At 34.1% G+C, this 19,390-nt stretch overlaps 2 protein-coding genes across 3 annotated transcripts in view; both read left to right on the forward strand.

Annotated features, from left to right (window-relative positions):
• The window catches only part of LOC126754571 (craniofacial development protein 2-like), a 484,843-nt gene that overhangs the window by 44,898 nt on the left and 420,555 nt on the right, over window positions 1-19,390 (forward strand). The gene's annotated exons all lie outside the window — the stretch shown is intronic.
• Window positions 1-19,390, forward strand: part of LOC126754593 (electron transfer flavoprotein beta subunit lysine methyltransferase) — a 117,586-nt gene that overhangs the window by 34,958 nt on the left and 63,238 nt on the right. Inside the window, exon 1 of one of the 2 annotated variants that reach the window (XM_050466703.1) lies at window positions 13,559-13,622. The exons of the other annotated variant lie outside the window; for it this stretch is intronic. The gene's annotated coding sequence lies outside the window, so the exon portion shown is untranslated. Of the gene's footprint in view, window positions 1-13,558; window positions 13,623-19,390 lie in introns of those variants that run through there. 2 annotated transcript variants of the gene reach the window in all.

Below are 19,390 nucleotides of genomic sequence, written 5' to 3' on the forward strand. Positions count from 1 at the left end.
TTTGTGTCACACTTCTATGGTCTGCGAGTTTCTCAGCTTTTTCGCAAAGTCATTCCCTTCGCGGGCTAAGTGCTATTTATACATACATATGTATATCAATGCATACACAACACCACTTTCAACATTTCTCTGCACTATTGCACCGTCTGGCTGACTAAGCCTCATGCACGCGACAAACAGGTGACGTGTTGCTCATTCCGGTCGGCTGGGCTGTCTTCGCTACGCGCTGCATACACTCACACATAATCTATTTCGATATTTATGTGAACTTTAGACCAGACGTGTCGTTTATTATTGCCTACAGTGATCAGCGGTCTCTGGGGGGTATGCCATGTTGAGTGACTCGGCAATGTTAAGGTGTTGACATGAACATGTAAGTGGAATTGACAAACTTTACATAGAATACACGTGTTAACATACATTCGATGTACAAAGTTTCCATTGGGTACATGGCTTTGTTGGCCTTCCCTTGTTTTAGAAAAATGATAAACACTCGAAACTGAGTAAAGCGATTAAACTTTGATAGTGTTTATTCTAATTGCTTGATATTTGTATGATTGTATGTTCATATATGTAAGTATATCTATGTAAAGTAAAGCCGTACACTGTATTAGACTCGGAACTCAATCGTCTGGTTGTTGTAACTGTAAAAGAAATTTGTTTGTAGTTTACATATAGTTAAGAGGAGTTTTTTCAGTCTTTGACCGCATTTCAATTCGGGTCGTTATCGGTTATGTTGACCTGACCTGAAGATTGTGGAAATGACTTAAAGTTCTTTAACTTTATATTTACTGACTGTCCATAAAGTAGCTTTATTTATTTCCTTTCCTTTCTTTAATTCGATCCACCCGTGTTTCAATTGAAAAAACACATTTTGCACTTTTATTGGTAATCGAGTATCGAAACTAGGTATTAATTACTAACTATCTCAAATACAATGACTCCTTATTGGGTACAAGCTGTTAAAATTGTCAAGGAAAACCTTATGTTCTGCGCTTTCAATGCTGCTTGAACATGAATTGTAGATAAAGATGTAATCTTAACGAGCAAAAAGATTGGTTCAGTGATCGGTTTCTCTGCTCTTTTCAAACGCGCCTGGCAAAACATCGTTAGTAATTGCAATTTCTATGTCGTTTCAATAAATCGGTGACAATATATCTGGATATCCCTAAAAACTAGGTGTCCAGGCGTGACCCTTTTATTTGACATAAGGAACTAATACAATTCAAATTCGACATTTTCTAGCCTAACAGTCGATTTTAAATGACCTCCTGATAAACTCGGCTGCTCAAGGTGATCTTTCATTATCAAAATTTGAAAAATATTGTTTTCGTCATGCTGTAGCTGGTTTGATGTACTCTCACTTGATTATGTTTGTTCAAATTTCGGTATTTTCATAGAAGAGATATTCGAATAAAATATTCTGAGTAAATTTACCGTTAGAACTTTTAATAATAAGGCCTGTTTTCTCAATGTCTGGTAAGCAGTATCTTCAATTTCATTGAATCGTGGCTTTTTTCCCATAACCAGATTATACGATTATTTATTATATTTATAATTATAAGAAAAACCTACAAGATTGGCACCATATGTATTTGGCTATGCCGCAGTGTAATAAAAAACTCTTAAATTAAACTTTCACTCTAATCCTAACAACCTTAGATATAATTTCTGAAAAGTGCTGTTTATGAGCATTAGATAACCGTTATCATATGCCTCTCTTATCTTCGATTTTCTGTATTTTTGTTTCGAATAACACTGTGTTATAAACGCAAATAAAAATATTTAACTGCATTGTTTTGTGTTTCTAAAATATATTACATATGTTTGTGAATTTTATTTGTAAATGTTGTTGTACTCAGAACTATTTGCTTATTTTATTTGTATATAGTATTTATTTCAGGTCTTCTTCCTAATTGATTATTTCATAAATTCCTTCAGAAAGCTTAATTTTATTTTGTTATTAGCACTAATCCTCTCGTAATCACGCTCCCATTAGCGATTTCGTGAAGCTTTGAAGTGAATTAGATGAGATTATTTCACATAAAACTATCTAAATAGGCATTGAGAAGTTAAAAGAAAAAAACTGTTCAAATTTCAAAAGATCGACGTGAACCTGAGTAATTTTACATTTGAAAGCTCAACTTGAGAAAATCGTATATGCTATGTCATTTAGGTTAGACAAGATTTTATAAATTCAATCATTTTATATTTCGTTAAATTTTCAGAGCTTCTCCAGACAACATTTATATCTCTACCATTGTTAATTGTAATAATAATCGTAAATATTAGGGAAAAAACTAATTTTTCAGACAACTAGCTACGTCAACCCAGTTGGAAACTTCTCAAACGCATTATCTTATGTTTCAGTTTAAAAATATTAAAGTCTGATATCTCTCACTTCCCAAAAAAGTACTACTTTTTATGCTTGTACGAGAAGAGCAAAAAAATTTCTTCTCATTCAGTTAGGGGAAATACTAACATTGCCGAAGTCTAATTGTAAATATTGCAACGGTAATGAAAAGTATATTTATATCTTGAAAAATATACAATATTCTTTCATATACCCACATTTCGAACAATATAGAATATAACGGGTGATCCAAGTAGAGGTACTTTTTTCAATAGCTGAGAGTGTACACAAAGATCGTAGAGAGTCGATTCAGCGTCTTTCGCAGCAACTGGGACTGACGTATGGAACGACTTGGCGCAGTTTGCGTCGAGATCTTAAATTGAAAGGGTACAAAATACAGCTCTTGCAAGAACTGAAACCGCTCGATTTTCCCCAGCGGCATCGCTTCACTCTATTGGCTCTTGAAAAGTTTCAAGAAGGACCTACGTTTTCGATCAAAATTCCAATTCAAGTAAAATTACAGCAGTCGAGACAAAGAGTAACCTAAAGAAATTCAAGAGCTAGCATTTCATCCAGAAAAACCGGTTTGGTCTGGTTTGTGGGCCGGTGGAATCATTGGTCCATATTTCTTCACTTGCCACACATCGCATGAATCAATTATTTATTAAAATAAAATTTCAGTGAGTAGATAATTTCATGTTTTGGTCCAGTCGTTGGACTTTTTCCTGTGAGAATTTGTAAATCATACGGTTTATGCGGACAACCCGCTTCAATTCAGGCCTTGGAACAAAACATCACGCGTGCCATTCGCCAGTTTCCAATCGAAATGTTCGAACGAAATAGAAAATGGATGGACCATCTGAGACGTAGCCACATCCAACATTTCAAGGAGATAATTTTCAAAAAATAAAGCGCCGGAGACCCTATAAAGTATATATATAAACGATCAGTATGTTGAATCGATTTAGCCATGTCCGTCTGTCCGTCTGTCTGTATATATACGAAGTAGTCCCTCAGTTTTTAAGATATCGTTCTGAAATTTTGTAAACGTCATTTTCTCTTCAAGAAGCTACTCATTTGTCGGAACTGCCTATATCGGACCACTATAACATATAGCTGCCATACAAACTGAACGATCGGAATCAAGTTCTTGTATGGAAAACTTTCACATTTGACAATGTATCTTCATAAAAGTTGGCACAGGTTATTTGCTAAGATAATAATTTAATTTAATTATTAAATTGTTCAGATCGGCTTACTGTAGCATATAGCTGCCATACAAACTGAACGATCGAAATCAAATGCTTGCATGGGAAACTTCATCATTTGACGATATATCTTCACGAAATTTGGTACGAGTTATTGTTCATAGAAATAATGTAATATCAGAAGAAATTGTTCAGATCGGCTAACTATAGCATATAGCTTCCATACAAACTGGACACACAGTTACTAAAACAAATGCACCTGTGAAGGGTATATTACCTTCGGTGCAACCGAAGTTAAAGTTTTTTCTTGTTTTTTCTTAAAAACAAAAGGAGGGAATAAATAAAAATAAATAATTTTTTCAATCTTTCGAGTTTCTGCGGCCGAAACGAAGTCAGATATGGCCTTTTAACGAACATGATCGGGTTTATATAACGCGAAGTCGATAACTCATATCCAGAATGGTATGGATTTTCTTATGTACATATGTACATACATGCGTATTATCCGATAAGCCACCTTATAGGAACTATTTGATAGATCGGGATTCGGATTACTTAATATTCTTCAAGTGTGTACATTCAAACCGAAATCTCAGATATCATGGCAAGACTTTATTATCTAAGATAAACACAGGAAGACTTTTTTACTTTCTAAGAAACAACGAAAAGTAGAGATACATACTTATGTGTGGTCAATGTATGTATAACTTCATAACTATTAGGTCATTTCCTTCAGATCTTTTCTAATGCCTTACCTCGGCTTCCTTAAGGTCCTTTTAGAATTTCATAATTTCAAATACTTTTGCGATCCCTTTTAATAAGTTATTTTATTCTACATTTGCAAAGTTTTTTCTACTCCACCTAAACTGATATCAAAATACCACACACAACTGTATAAGTTTAATGTTTATTTACATAATATTACATAAATATAGTATATTATACACATCTCGCTTGTTTACTTACCCGCAATAAATGTCTTGCTACTCTGGATACTGACATTAAAGATTTCCACTGCGACTTCCATTTATTAAAAATTCCATAGCAGACGACTTGTCGTGGAAAATATTATATGTATGTACATATGTATATCAAATGAACGCTTTGTTTTGAAATTATTGCTAAGTTGTGGGGAAAAGCCACACGAGACTAGCACGCGAAAGCCGGTGTCTTACTGACGTCGCAAGCTTGACCTTATCTCGTGACTCAATTAAAAATTGCATACAAGTGTGTTATGTATGTATATACATACATATTATAAAAATGTAAAAACAAAATGTTGTTTACATTGCAATCGAGACTCGCACCGATTGACCGCTGCGGCTGAGGACATTCTACTTTATTACCCCCGCGTAGCAGATCCGGTAACTTTAGCCCGGTGAGCGTTGCTGCGTTCATTGCACCGGCATAAACGTTGATAAATTCCTTGTCTGGGCGTTGGTGCGTGTGTGTGTGTGCATACAAATGCAAATCGCGCAAATATTTTATTATCTTATGTTAAAATCCCCAGAAATAAAGCTTTTTATTGCAATTAAAATCTATGTGTAAGTGTGTTTATGTGTACGTCGACTTACGGCGCGTATAATTCGCAAATTATCCACTCGCTTGCCTTCACAGTCTGCGGTTGATTTCTTATCATCTTTGTGACACGCCCCTCCTTGATTGTGGCGTTTGGCTTGCCCTGGTTTTGTTTAACATTGTTGTTGTTAATTTTTTTGCGAAATCTTTTGTTTTTACAGTTTTACACAACTGTTTTCGTACTTTTGGGTTTTATTATGTTCTTCTGCTTATTTGAGTAAACAAATATTCTTCGCAAAAGCACTTTGTCTCGCATTTGAATGTTTCGTATATCGGCCTTTCACTACTTTTTATACTCTAAACAGGTTATATTCAGTTTGCTACGAAGTTTGTAACACCTTATACATACATACATACATATGTATGTATATGCAAATCAAAGCGAGTTGATTTATGTCCATGGAGCCAAAAAACGGAAAAATCTCGTATACGCGAAATGTTCAACGGACCCTTCTGAACAACTTAGCCTATGAGACTATGGGTCCAATACCTTTTCAAGCCAGGGATTTTTTAGGGATCATACAAATTCGTTCGTCAGTTTTTGAGATATTCGAATGAAATTTAATAGGTAATATGTAAGTGCATTTTAATATTATAATATATTGATCATTTATTGGAATCGGTCAGATCGTGCGACTATAAAATACATATGTATACCTCCCCAATTTTTCTGATTTTTATACTCTCGCAACAAAGTTGCTAAGGAGAGTATTATAGTTTTGTTCACATAACGGTGGTTTGTAAGTCCTAAAACTAAAAGAGTCAGATATAGGGTTATATATACCAAAGTGATCAGGGTGACGAGTAGAGTTGAAATCCGGATGTCTGTCTGTCCGTCCGTCCATCTGTCTGTTAAGTTCGAAGATGGGCAAAATCGGCCTACTGCCACGCCCACAAAATGGCGGAAACCGAAAACCTTTAAAGTGTCATAACTAAGCCATAAATAAAGATATTAAAGTGAAATTTGGCACAAAGGATCGCATTAGGGAGGGGCATATTTGTACGTGGTTTTTTTTTGGAAAAGTGGGCGTGGCCCCGCCCCCTACTAAGTTTTTTGTACATATCTCGGAAACCACTATAGCTATGTCAACCAAACTCTACAGAGTCGTTTCCTTCAGGCATTTCCATATACAGTTCAAAAATGGAAGAAATCGGATAATAACCACGCCCACCTCCCATACAAAGGTTATGTTGAAAATCACTAAAAGTGCGTTAAGCGACTAACAAAACACTAAATTTTACGAAAGAAATGGCAGAAGGAAGCTGCACCCAGGCTTTTTTTAAAAATTGAAAATGGGCGTGGCCTCGCCCACTTATGGACCAAAAACCATATCTCAGGAACTACTAGACCGATTTTAATGAAATTCGGTATGTAATATTTTCTTAACACCCTGATGACATGTACGAAATATGGATGAAATCGGTTCACAACCACGCCTTCTTCCAATATAACGCTATTTTGAATTCCATCTGATGCCTTCTCTTTATAATATATGTATACATTAGGAACCAATGATAATAGCGGAATAAAACTTTACACAAATATGGTATTTGAAAAATATGTAAATGACGGATAATGAAATCTCGATTATCACTTTATCGTGCGAGAGTATAAAATGCTCGGTGACACCCGAACTTAGCCCTTCCTTACTTGTTTAAAATAAATTAGAAATCGCTGGCTCGAAACCGGTTTTAGACCCTTAAGCAAAGTTCCCTAAAAAGCTGCTAATTTGTCGGAATCGCCGATATCAGATCACTACAGCAGACACATATCTGCAAACTGAGCGATCAAAATCTTATCCTTGAATGAAAAACTATTTTATTAGACGAGATATATTCACGAAATAAGGCCTGAATTATGGTTCAAGGTAACGGTCCAATCTCTGAAGCGGTCAAATCTCTGAAAAATTGCTCAGATTGGGCCACTGTAGCATATGTACGTAATAACAACCATACAAACTGACTGATAATTTTTATTTATGAAGGGTATTCGGTTGCGCCAAAGTTAACATTTTTTTATTTAATTATTTTATTTTCGTTTAGTTTAAGGCGAACCAGTTTACGTATGGTTTCTGTGCCGTTATAATTTTTTTTATCAATTTTTGTTTTTTTTTCTAAAGTTTTTGTTTTATATGGAATTTTATCTCGGTTATTCACTTTCTAAAGCAATTCATTTGTTGTTACAATGAAAAACAAGTTTTATGTAGGTTTTTGGATTGAATGATTTTATTGACCACAATTTAGCCACACTTATTATTCTTACTTAGCCATATTATTGTACATATAGTTGAAATGCTTCTTAATCACTATACATAAGTACGTGAGAACACTTCAACTTATCTCAAAACTTCCGCTAGCTCCCGTGGACATCAAGTGTTTATTGAATACATTTTCCTCAGTCAATAATTATTAAAAAAAAATGTAAGCTTAAAAAGGGTGAATTTTTTCGAGGTTTATAATCATTCGAAAGAACATTCTTTGGCAATTATTTTTCGAAGATTTTCTCTTTCAAGTGTTGTTCGCGGCTACGATGCAGATGGTCCAACCGTTGCGTCCAATTTTCGATGACTGGTTTGATCATTTCGACCGTTAACAGGCGAATGCCACACTTGATGTTTTACTCCAAGGCCTGAATCAAAGCGGAATTGTCCGCATAGACCTTAGACTTTTCATATCCGCACGGTGTGATACCACACGATCTTGCTAGCCAATCGACCGTACCAAAACTTAAAATTATCTGCTCATTGAAGTGTTGCCTAAATAAATCCATTGATTGATCTTCTTAGAACTTTTCAATAGCCCATAGAGCGAAGCGATATCGCTTGGGACAGTTTCAGTTTTTGCACAAGCTGTATTTTACACGATTTCACTTTAAGATCTCGACGTATAATGCCTCAAGCAGTTCCATACGTCACTCCAAGTTACTGCGAACGACGCCGAATCGATTCTCCAAGATCTTTGAGTACATTCTCAGCTACGGCTGCTACATATATATTCTTCATTGCGTGCTCGACGTGATCTACTTGTATTCGGTCGAATATTATCCTATAATGAATGCTGGGTCTCAAGATGGGTGATGGTGTTACGAATAGTGTGCTCAGTAGGCCGATTATGTTGATCATAAGTAGAGCAAAGCGCGTGAAACACATTCTTTACAGAACGTTAATTTTTGTAATAAAGTTGAACGATTTGTAAACACTGTTCACGCGTACGTCTTTTCATAATGAAATACCAAAAAGTATTGGACAAAAATAACTTGACAGCTCGACACGACTCACGCCTGATCTGTCAAAAAAGGACTGTTGAAAAAAGTACCGTTACTTGGATCACCCGTTATTATGTAATCGCTTACATAAATCATGATTTATATTTTTTATTGTCAAAGCTTGTTAGCTATCAAAATTCATTTTAAAAGCATTTAACGAGTTTTTAGTCTAAATGTTTTATACAACTTGTTTGATTGATTCGTTACACTGCAAATATTTGTCCAATCGAAGTTCTCATATTCGCTATAAAAATTATTGCAAACTGTCAATGTTTGACATAATAATTATAAAACAAAAGTGTAAAAAAATTAAATTAAAATGAATCGACATTTCATTTTGAGGCAAAGTTGTTAACTGCTTGTTGTATGCATTTTCACTTCAAAGGGCTAGAAATTGAGAAAAACGACTGATTATATTTATTTGCTCGTTCAATAATCAAATATGTTAATGTTATGTTAAAAATAATTGTAACAGAAAATGGGAGAAAGTACTTTAGTTATTTTGCACCTGTGATTGCTTTTCTAATCCGCATTTAATAATATTGCATTTGTCATTATTTATGTTTTAAATTTTTATTTTCACACCTAAAACAAAAACAGTTAATGATAGTTAGTTAGAAGTAGTTCTAACGAGTTTTGTCCGAATGAATCCTGCCGAAGTTTCACACAGTTTTACTGCAAAAAACACGAGGACAACGAATTGTTTTGTTTTAAAAAATAGTAATAAAACATTTAGGAGTAAATATTGAAATACCTTACTCCTAATTAAGCATATAAGATTATTCAAATTATTAAGTGAGATCTAGAAACCTTGAATCACGACAAATTTTTAACAATCTATGAAAGAAATTGTTAAATGATCTGAATGTTCGAACATCTGTTTTTTTATAGACATGTGGTTTTCGTGGAAATACTTTTTTTCAGAGCATGTCTTTTTGTCAGCGTTTGCTTGATTTAAACCAAGTTTGGTTTGCTATTCTATAATAAACAGATATGTTCCGGAACAACCTTTGCAAATGCTGCATATTTATTACTAATATGCCTCTCGCGCTGCATCCAATATTCGGTCCACATACATATGTACATATGTATCGTCCAACTGAGTCTATAATGCGAACAACCAGGCATCGGTTTCACACCACGTTTAAACAAAATTTTCGCATTTGGGGCATTGATAATCCAAAAGCCATTGTTGAGATGCCGTTAAATTTTCAAAGCCTCAGTGTTTAATGTGTTATATGGGCAGAGACAATCATCGATCCGATTATCTGACAACGATCGAGCCAAAAATGCGGTAGAAGTTTAAATACCTACCGTTGGAAACGTTTAACCCTCAACGGGCATCGTTATTTTACTGCTGTTTGCAAAACACGATGATTGTTAGTCGAATCGAAACAGATCTGACAAATAGAAAGTTCAAAGGCTGTCTTTTAATGGTTGACGAAACTTAAAATTTAAATTCCCGTAAATGATATTTAAAAAAATAGTTGCAGTTATTTAAGTTGGTACATCTCAGTAGTGCGTTGCGATTTTTATAATGGATAAAAATATCGAACAAAGAATTTGTCTAAAATTTTTTATTTCCAACCAAATTTCGTGTGCGGAATCGTTACGAATGTTGGAAAAGGCTTTCGGTGATTCTGTTTTATCAAAAAGTCAAGCTACGAGACACTACGAGTGGTACAAAGCCTTCAAAGACGGTCGAGAGATCAATATAGACTTGCCTAGGATATTTTGGGTATGAAACGCTCCACTCGTCCCGATAAAGCTGAATGAAAACAAAAAAACCCGTAAACAGGCCTCTTTGCTGAAGAGACATGGTTTTATGAGTTTGACATACAAACAAGTCAACAATCATCAAAATGGAACCCGTTTTAAGTCGAACGAAAAGATAAAACAAAATTCACTGAAGGAGGTTTTGAGAACTGGAAAACCGTTGGTACACTTATGCCACATCTGGTGGGAATTATTTTTAAGGCGACAAAAATTGGAAAGAAGTTTAAATACTGGGCAGAAAATCCTAGTGAAAAAAGGGAAAAAGCAGAAAATCAATAAGTGAGTTAAATGTTCTGCCAAATATCGTTGGTTTTAAGTTTTATTTCTTGTCTTTTTAAATTTCTAATAAAATATTAAAAATATTTGTTTCATAAATTTATTGAAGCTCTTAATATTGCGAATTTTTCAAAACCCATACCCACAATACGTAGATCAATGTTCTCGAAATGCTAATCTATGGATTCTAGTGATTTTGGTTACCAGAAATTTACTAAGTAAAAAATAATCGGTCTCGTTAATGCTGGTCTCATTGAACTGCTTGCCACTATATACTATATTTCCTATCAGTCGAGAAAACCTTAGCCTTAAATTTAACTCTCATGCTGTTACACTGCTGTTGAAAAATCCTCAATAAAGTTGTATAAAAGCGGTGACTATTTGATTATGCTTATGCGATCATGATTTATACCAGTAGTTTGTTTGACTGTACTCTCCAAAGTTTAGTGAATCGAAGGTATTTACAATGGTGAAAAAACATGATGTATAGTATCAAGATATTATTTAGTTAAAGTCAAACAAGTTGCAGTTTTTTCGTTTTTCTTTTTATACCATATAGAAATGAATATAAGTTCAAAGTATTTAAGTTCTACTAGATAAATTACTTGATATTTGCTCTAGGCAATTAAAAATGCAGTAAACAAATACAAGTACTTCCAAAAGAAAACAAATCTACAATTCATTGTTTATTTTATACACGTGCCCTTTTAATATTGTTACAATAAATATTTATTACATCTACAGAGTTACTAAGCTGAACTTTAATTCTAGTACTAACGGAACGTTACGGAATATGGTTGTATATATTTAAGTTAAAATTTGAGTTTAAATTAATGCTAATAAATAGGACTGAAAAATACACGCTTAGCAATAATAAATAATAATAAACATGTAAGAAAGGGCTAAGTTCGGGTGTAACCGAACATTTCACACTCTTACAACTTGCGGGATTCAAAGCACGGGAAATACCAGGAAAGTTGCAACACCTCAACTAGAGGATTGGAACCCAAGTAATTCAGCCGAATGTCCGAAAATCCTGATATTAGTTATATGGTGGTTGTTGCCCATTTTTATTTACTTTAGGTACAAATATCACTGTTATGAGTAAAACACATTATGAAATTTTCATTGAGATAATTGAAATGATGGCCGATATATGTATGTGGTATAAAGTCATCCGGAAGTTTGAAAATCTTTATATTAAGTACATACATACATGGGGGCTCAGGGAAGTACTGACCCGATTCAACCCATTTTTTATACACATAGTTACTATTGTCAGGAAAGGATTCTCTCTGAATTTCAATTATATATCCCATACAGTGACTGATGTTTTTGGTCAAAAGTCAACTTTAGATACTGGTATCCTTATATTCGGTACCTAGGGGCTTGAACAGTTTTGATTTGATTTGGGCAATTTTTGGTCAAAATCTGGAATACTTTGCAGGAATTATAAGTGCGAAATTGTATTCCGTTATATTGATTGCTTCTTAATTTATGTACTGGAAAGTGAAAGAATCAAGCGAAATTGTGCAATATGGAAAGTAGGCGTGGTTGTTGTCCAATTTCATTCATTTTCACACTATGATTTAGGAATTTAAGAGGAATACCACGCCTCAAATTTTGTCGACATTGGTCTGTAAGGTCCCGAGATATGTGATTTCACCAAAAAGTGGGCGGTGCCACGCCCCTCGTCTAAATTTCACACCGGCTCCCTTTAAACCCTTTCATGCTATAGCAGAAGTAAAATTTAATGTCTCTGGCGTATTTAGTTATTGATTTATTACGCTTTTAATAGTTTAACAGTACCGTTATGTGGAGCGTGTTCATCTTCCGATTTTATTCATTTTCACGCTGTCGATAGGTGCAAAAATTAGGAACTTCTGTTCGAAAAAATTTTTTCAGAAAATAAAAAATGTGTGTTCGTTTAATATACATAACTAAATTCAGAAATTATTTATCACTTCGCAAAAATAGGTTTCTTTGGACAATTCTTCTGCTTTAAAGCTTACTAACTCCCCAATTGACCCTATACCTACAAAGACTCGTATAAGGGTATATGTATGTACATATGTACATATGTATAAGAAAATCAAAAATCAAAAATTTTTCTGAAAATGTTCAATGTATGTACATATGCTTTCAATCATAAGCTCGATTCCAAGCCCTATGAATACGTAGTAATAATAACATACATACATATGTATGTATATTCACCACTTCCGATTCTCAAACCTCGAACTCTACTCCACACACAATGTTAGATATTGAACTTTCTGTCCGCAATTAGCAATGAATTTTAAATATAATGAAACATCTTCATTGATTGTCTACCTGCATTCATTCATACTTGAAATGCCGCTGAAAATACCTGTCAAGCCGTTACAAGTTCGACGACAATATTAATTAATGGCTTCTACTCGTGCAAAAAATCAACGAACAAGTGAGTAGGTAAAAATCAAAACAAAACCAAAATCAAACATGTTCAGTTAGTTTCACAATATTATGTTTATAGCTCTCCTTTACAGAATATTTCCATTGAATTCGAATCTGGTATGAAAAAATCCCCCAATATATAGACAACGTATTTGCCTTCTCCAGCTGTTCCAATGTTTGCTGAGATGATTTTGCCGGCAAATTGAGTAAATTGAAATCAGACACAATTTGCTTTGACATTTTGTGTGGCGCTCAAACTGTAGGTGTATTCAGGTTTTGTAATTAAAAGAGCAAACAGAGCGCAATAACCGGGTGACACTCTGGAGAAGTGATAACAGAATTTTCTCACATTACAAGTAAATATAATTAAAAGCTACGCTGGAGCTTAACGTGAGTGAACACGTTTTTCGTTTGTGATATTGTTGCGATTTTTCTCTGAAATAATGAGCATGTGTAGCTTTATCAAATGTTTGGGTTTTTACGCGTAACATAATTTTGTATTTTTGTTTGAGATATTCAAGCATGAATAAAGTGTTGCTGTTATATAATCTATAAAAAAAATATCAGTTGCGAAATCGATTTAAATTATTTATTTTTTTCACTTCTTTATCTCTAGTCTAACTAGCCGAATACTGACTTTTAATTGTTAAATTGTTGTTGTTTTATCATTACATGTCATTGACTCTGGTCAAAGAAAGTCAAATTACATAATGTTGTTGACCAATAGAAGGTAAGTTTTTAATACAACTCGATTGACATTGTGTTAGAATACTAAAATATTTTGACTATTTTTGTCTTCCGACGATAACATTCGCTCTTTATTTAGTCTTCAAAATTGGAAGCTTAAAAGTCAGCTAGAATCATACATAAGTATGTACGTATATCAAAACCGGCACTCTATACTATAAGGCTTTTCATTTTCACAAACAAATCTTGATGCAAAAATTTTCTAAAGTGAAAACCCGAGCTTCAATTTTTGTTGAGGGAGATTTCAGAAAAAAATCTGAGATAACTTAGCTTAAGTAAGTTGAATGCCGAGTCTCAAAACCAGGAAATGCGAATAAGGTCCACATCATATTGAACTAGCTGCAACTGCAAATATAGGTATGAAGGTCCATTCCCACGACAGGTGGGTCTAAGTAACCGGAACGAACCCGGATTTTTATCCCGCTAACGGCTGTCAACTCGGCAACATTCCTCGAAATTACTTCAAGAATATTTTATGCCGCTACAGCAACAACATAGGTATGAAGGTGGAGAGAGTCGGAATTTCCGCATAAATTTTTATCTTTAATCTTCACTTTCTGAAATGCTTGAAAGCTTATAGATACAACAATATAAGAGTTTATTCGTATGCTAAAAACCTTTCGTTGTCAAGCGTTTGTTCAGAGAGCGGCTCACATCTGGTTTGTTTCTTCACGCCCTCCATAACCTTTCTTCCTGACCCCTCTTAAAAAGTTCAGAGATTTTGTATGTCAGCTATATGCTAAAGACATCCGATCTAAACAATTTCTTCGAAGATTGCCTAAGCAATCATCCATAACAAATTTCGTGAAGATATCTTCTCAAATAAAAAAGTTTGTATGGTAGCTATGTACATATGTATGTATATCTGTTATCGGTGGTTCTGGCAAAAAAGCATCCTCTTGAGTTGAAAAGAGCGTGTGCAAAGTTTTAGATTCTATCTGAAAAACAAATATGTATACATATATACAATATACATATATGTATACAGATGGACGGACAGACAGACATGGCGAAATCGACTCAGCTAATTCAGATTGAGAGGAAAATTATTGACTCCGGTCAGTTGCCTGATCGATTTTATCACTTATCCAAGAGCGTTAAAAGAGTTTGGTGACCAAAGTCTTAAGAGTTAGTAAAATTAGAGTTATTTTAAATTAACTTAAAGTTTCTTTAACTCCCTTTAGTAGCAACCATAAAAGATGCATATCATTCCCGTACGTGTGTGCATGTTCTGAAGCATTTCCATTGCTAATTATTAACTGGCAAGTATCTCACTAGTTCAAGGTTTTACTCAGTTACCAGCGGTTATCTCTACCAAGTATAGCTTTTATATATACTTATATGTATATAGTATATAAAGTAGTCTCCATACCGCTCGTAATTTCACAAGAATCTGGCAATTCATGATATCTGTGTGTTATGCCGTGTCGCTGATAACGACGTGTCTGCGCTGGTTGGTGAAAGCGTTTCAGGTGGAGGAAGAGCGGTCTGTCTTTATGTGGTTTAATTATAGGAAACGTAACAATGATAAATTGCGACATAATGGCGTTAGGAATTGCGACGTCGCCATTGCTGATAAGACAGTTGGCGTGTGTCCAGCGCGTATTTTCAGAGCAAGTAGGTGTGTTTGTGTGTTAGGCAAATAGTAGACATCCATATTGATTATTCATTGTTTGGGGGTAACCTGAGTGCGCTTCCAAAGTATTTAATAGATATACTATATACATTATATACGTATGTACATACATATCTATATATACAGTTGCAAACTGAGTCAATAAATCTGTCTTTTGTACGTTTTATTTCAAATAAAACTGATTTCCTTTGTCGTATTATATAATATGCACTAAACTACGCAATTTAAGGCTTATTACTGGGTGCCATTAATAATTTTAAAAATTCCTCCAAAATTCCCTAAATTCCGCATGAGACTTTCCAATACAGCGCGACAATTTATGTGATAAACCCGATATATCCTGACGCAAATTCGGTCAAACAATACTTTATACTACCGTTATGCGGCCAACTTGCTCGACTGCCCACTTTTTGCGCCCCCATTAACGGTTGTTTACGTAAGTGCATTGCCTCGGGGGCCAATATCACGGCTAATGGCTTTACGATTTGTTATTTTTAACATACCTGCTTTTTATACACACATACATATTTTTGTTTAACAAAGGCATGTAACAACTTCAAACATATGTATGTATGTACATATTTACTTGATGTAAAAGGCCCTGTCGGCATATCGAAACCATCAAAAACAACTTACAAAAGCGGTGGTTAAAGTTAGTTCCACGGAGTGGGCGGCTGCTAATACTGGTTAGGGGCTTTGTGGTGAAGCATTAATTTATTTTAAAAATCTTAAAAATCATTTCTCATATTATTTATAATCAATGCAGGCAGGCACAACCGTCTCACCCGCCCACCCGCTTGCACTTTTCAACTTTTTCAGGGGCATCGCACCTTATTCAGACACTTCATATGTCATAAGACAATAATAATTGCAGCAGCAGAAATACGTCGAACACACACACACATACAATATGTAAGAATCGAACAGTGGAGAAGATGCGAGTACATAAGTTATTAAAATGCCGGTTGGAGCATTTCCAGCTCGTAAATAAGCGCCGCAATGACAATGCCCAAAAATGAGGTATTAACATTTAATTACGTTGCTGTTGTGGCTTTGTGTTTGTGATAGGAAGATTTTAGCCAGCAATAAACACATATTTTTGCATACGTGTTTACATAAAAATAATAATAATATAAACAATGAAAAGATGTGCAAAATAAGTTGTGTTTGTCACGAATTCCGCATCGTTTATGAAACAAAGCATTAAAATTATGTTTTTTATATTTTTCCTGTATTTTTTTATATTTTTTTTTTGTTGTTGTTTACAAAAAGCAAAGATTTGTAAATAAAACCAGACTTTATAAATATTTTTATTGCTTTAATATCTATGCGATGTTTGGTGTGCGCTGGCGTATGAGCAACATTATAGATATGAAAAAATACTTGTTGGAATGTTGTTTTTTTTTAACTGTTTAAATTTAGCAATATATTTATTATAAATTATTATACATACATTTGTTAGCCATGACCATATGTCCATCTGTCCTTCTATGTATATACGATCTAGTCCTCAATTTTTGGCGATACCGATTTGAAATTTAGCATCTCTCCATCTCTCTTCTTTCACGAACGGACGATATCGGATCACTACAGCGTATAGCTGCCATACAAACTGAACAATTGGAATCAAGTGCTTTTATTATTGGAAGAGGGGGAAGAGTCAATTCCGCGCCCTTCCCAAACGAATCCTTTGTTCTATGGGCCCTTGAAAACTTCTAAGAAGATCCAACGTTTCCGAGCCACATTTTGTTTAGCGATGAGGCCCATTTCTGGCTCAATGAGTATGTAAACAAGCAAAATTGACGCATTTGGAACGAAGAGCAATTTAAAGAGATTCAAGATTCATTCATAAAAAACAACGTTATCGCGCCATTATAACTGACAATTTGATGTCTGAAATTGGAGTTCGTTATATCGACGACATTTGGTTTCAACAAGACGCGCCATTTCCCACACATCGCATTAATAAATGGGTTTATTGAGAGAACACTTCGGTGAGTAGTCTAAAGTTTATGCGGACAATCTCGCTTAGATTCGGGCCTTGGAGCCAAATATGATAACGAAATAAATGAGAAAATAATATTTGCATATCTTTTCTAAATTCAAAAATAATTATTTAAAGCATTCATCAAACAATTGTTTGTTAGCTGAAGCCTGAAATTCAGGTTAATTTACTGTATACATAATTATAAATCTAAATCTTGGGTATTTCCCGCATTGTAAATATTTCACTACGTAAACAAAAATCATTTTACATTTGTAGATGCTTTTTTCAGAAAATTCTGTGAATTACATGAAAATCTTACGCTTGCCTCTCGATTTGTAATGAAATAGAATTTTACAAGAGCGAATAATTGGAAACGATACATGCTCTCAAAAACTCTTCACAATGCAACGCTTGCACTCGCTCTCAATTTGTTTTTGTTTTTTAATTATTTTTATTAATTCATGCAATGCAAGTACTCAATGCTTTCTATTCATAAAACTGTAAATCTCAAGAAACGGGAATCGTTAGATTTTCCCATTTCAACGGCAAGTACGAGTATGGAATGAATGGGCCGCTATTCTCTTAATAAAATTACGAAATCGGCTGGGAAAATTTGTCACAAAGTGAAAGAAATTGCATTGAAGGCAAACACAAATGAGGGCATTAAATTTCAGAAAAAAAGTGAGAGTAGAGCAAAGTCAGACAGTCTTGATTGACATATCGTATATACCATATGTATGTACATAAGTATGTGTATATTATTATTAAATATATGGTATACATATGTACATATGTATGTCTGAATATACATATGTATGTGCCTTTAATCAATCAGTAAACAAATGTGCAATGCTCTTCGTAATAATTTAATATTAAAATGATGCCAATGAATTGTTGCTTTCATATTGTTGTTGTATTCTTAGGAGGCACGTCAACAAATAAATAATTGAAAATATTTTTTGTTTACATGAAATAAATTTCCCATGACTTAATAACAGTGTAGACGAAAAGGGGCAAGCTTTCATATGTCGAATTGACGTTTATTTCTTTCAATTGGCAAACTTTCAGGAACAAAAAAACCGCAATAACGGCGAAAACGTCACGCTGCCGATCGCGTGTGCGCTATTGAAGAAGGGGCGTGTGCTGTGACGTTCGCTGTCACGCGATTATTTTGCAAAGCAAAACGAAAAGCGACCGCAAATAAGTCAAAAAAATAATAATAAATAAAAATGTCGAAAATATGTTTTTGAATTGATTTTAATTAAAAAAATACTATATTTATAAAGTCAACAACTCACTTAAAAATGCAATTTTTGCTTAACTTTTTCAATTTTGTATTGCCTTTTCAGCCTTTTTTCGTTATATGTACAAATTTGTTAAATCAAATCACTTTTTTTGAATTTTGCACATTTCAATATTTACGCAAATACTTTTGCACACATTTTCAGACATCCATACACACACATACATAAGTAAGTACATACACACATACATATGTATATATGTATGTGTATAAATATTTTTTCTCATATTGACGTATTTAAATATCGGTCCTTTTGTAATTGTCATGCAAAAAAGTTTCAAAATTCATTCTTTTAAAAATTCATCCTAAAAATAATTTCATCAGCGTTTGAACGCATTGTTTTTGTGTCAAAATTAAAAAAAATATAAATCACGTTATTCAGTTGAATAATTCTGTATTTTATTCTACATACATATGTACATATGTATGTATGTACATAAATATGTGTGTATGTATGTAATATTTCATAAATGCGCTAATAGCTGGGTCATGAAACTCATTTCGGCGGCAGCACATGCATTGATCACTTGAAATGAGAACTTGAGTAGCTGGAATGTGCAGTTATAATATATCGAGTATTCACATGTGTCTGCCAAAGCCCTCTTTTTCACGTGTATGGCCCAGCTGGCATTTGTCGCTGTTATTGTTTTTGTGGTCGCCAGCAAATCTCTTTATTGTATGGAATTAACACTTCGGCATGTGACATAGAATTAGACGATTAGCAATGCACCTTGCCATTAAGCACATAAGTACATACATAAGTATGTAAGTATGTGTACTTTGATAGTTCCCCTATGTAGATATGTGCATATACTAAATACTTTA

The sequence above is a fragment of the Bactrocera neohumeralis genome, chromosome 4, assembly GCF_024586455.1.
Source record: "Bactrocera neohumeralis isolate Rockhampton chromosome 4, APGP_CSIRO_Bneo_wtdbg2-racon-allhic-juicebox.fasta_v2, whole genome shotgun sequence".
In the NCBI taxonomy this organism is placed as follows: Eukaryota; Metazoa; Arthropoda; class Insecta; order Diptera; family Tephritidae; genus Bactrocera; species Bactrocera neohumeralis.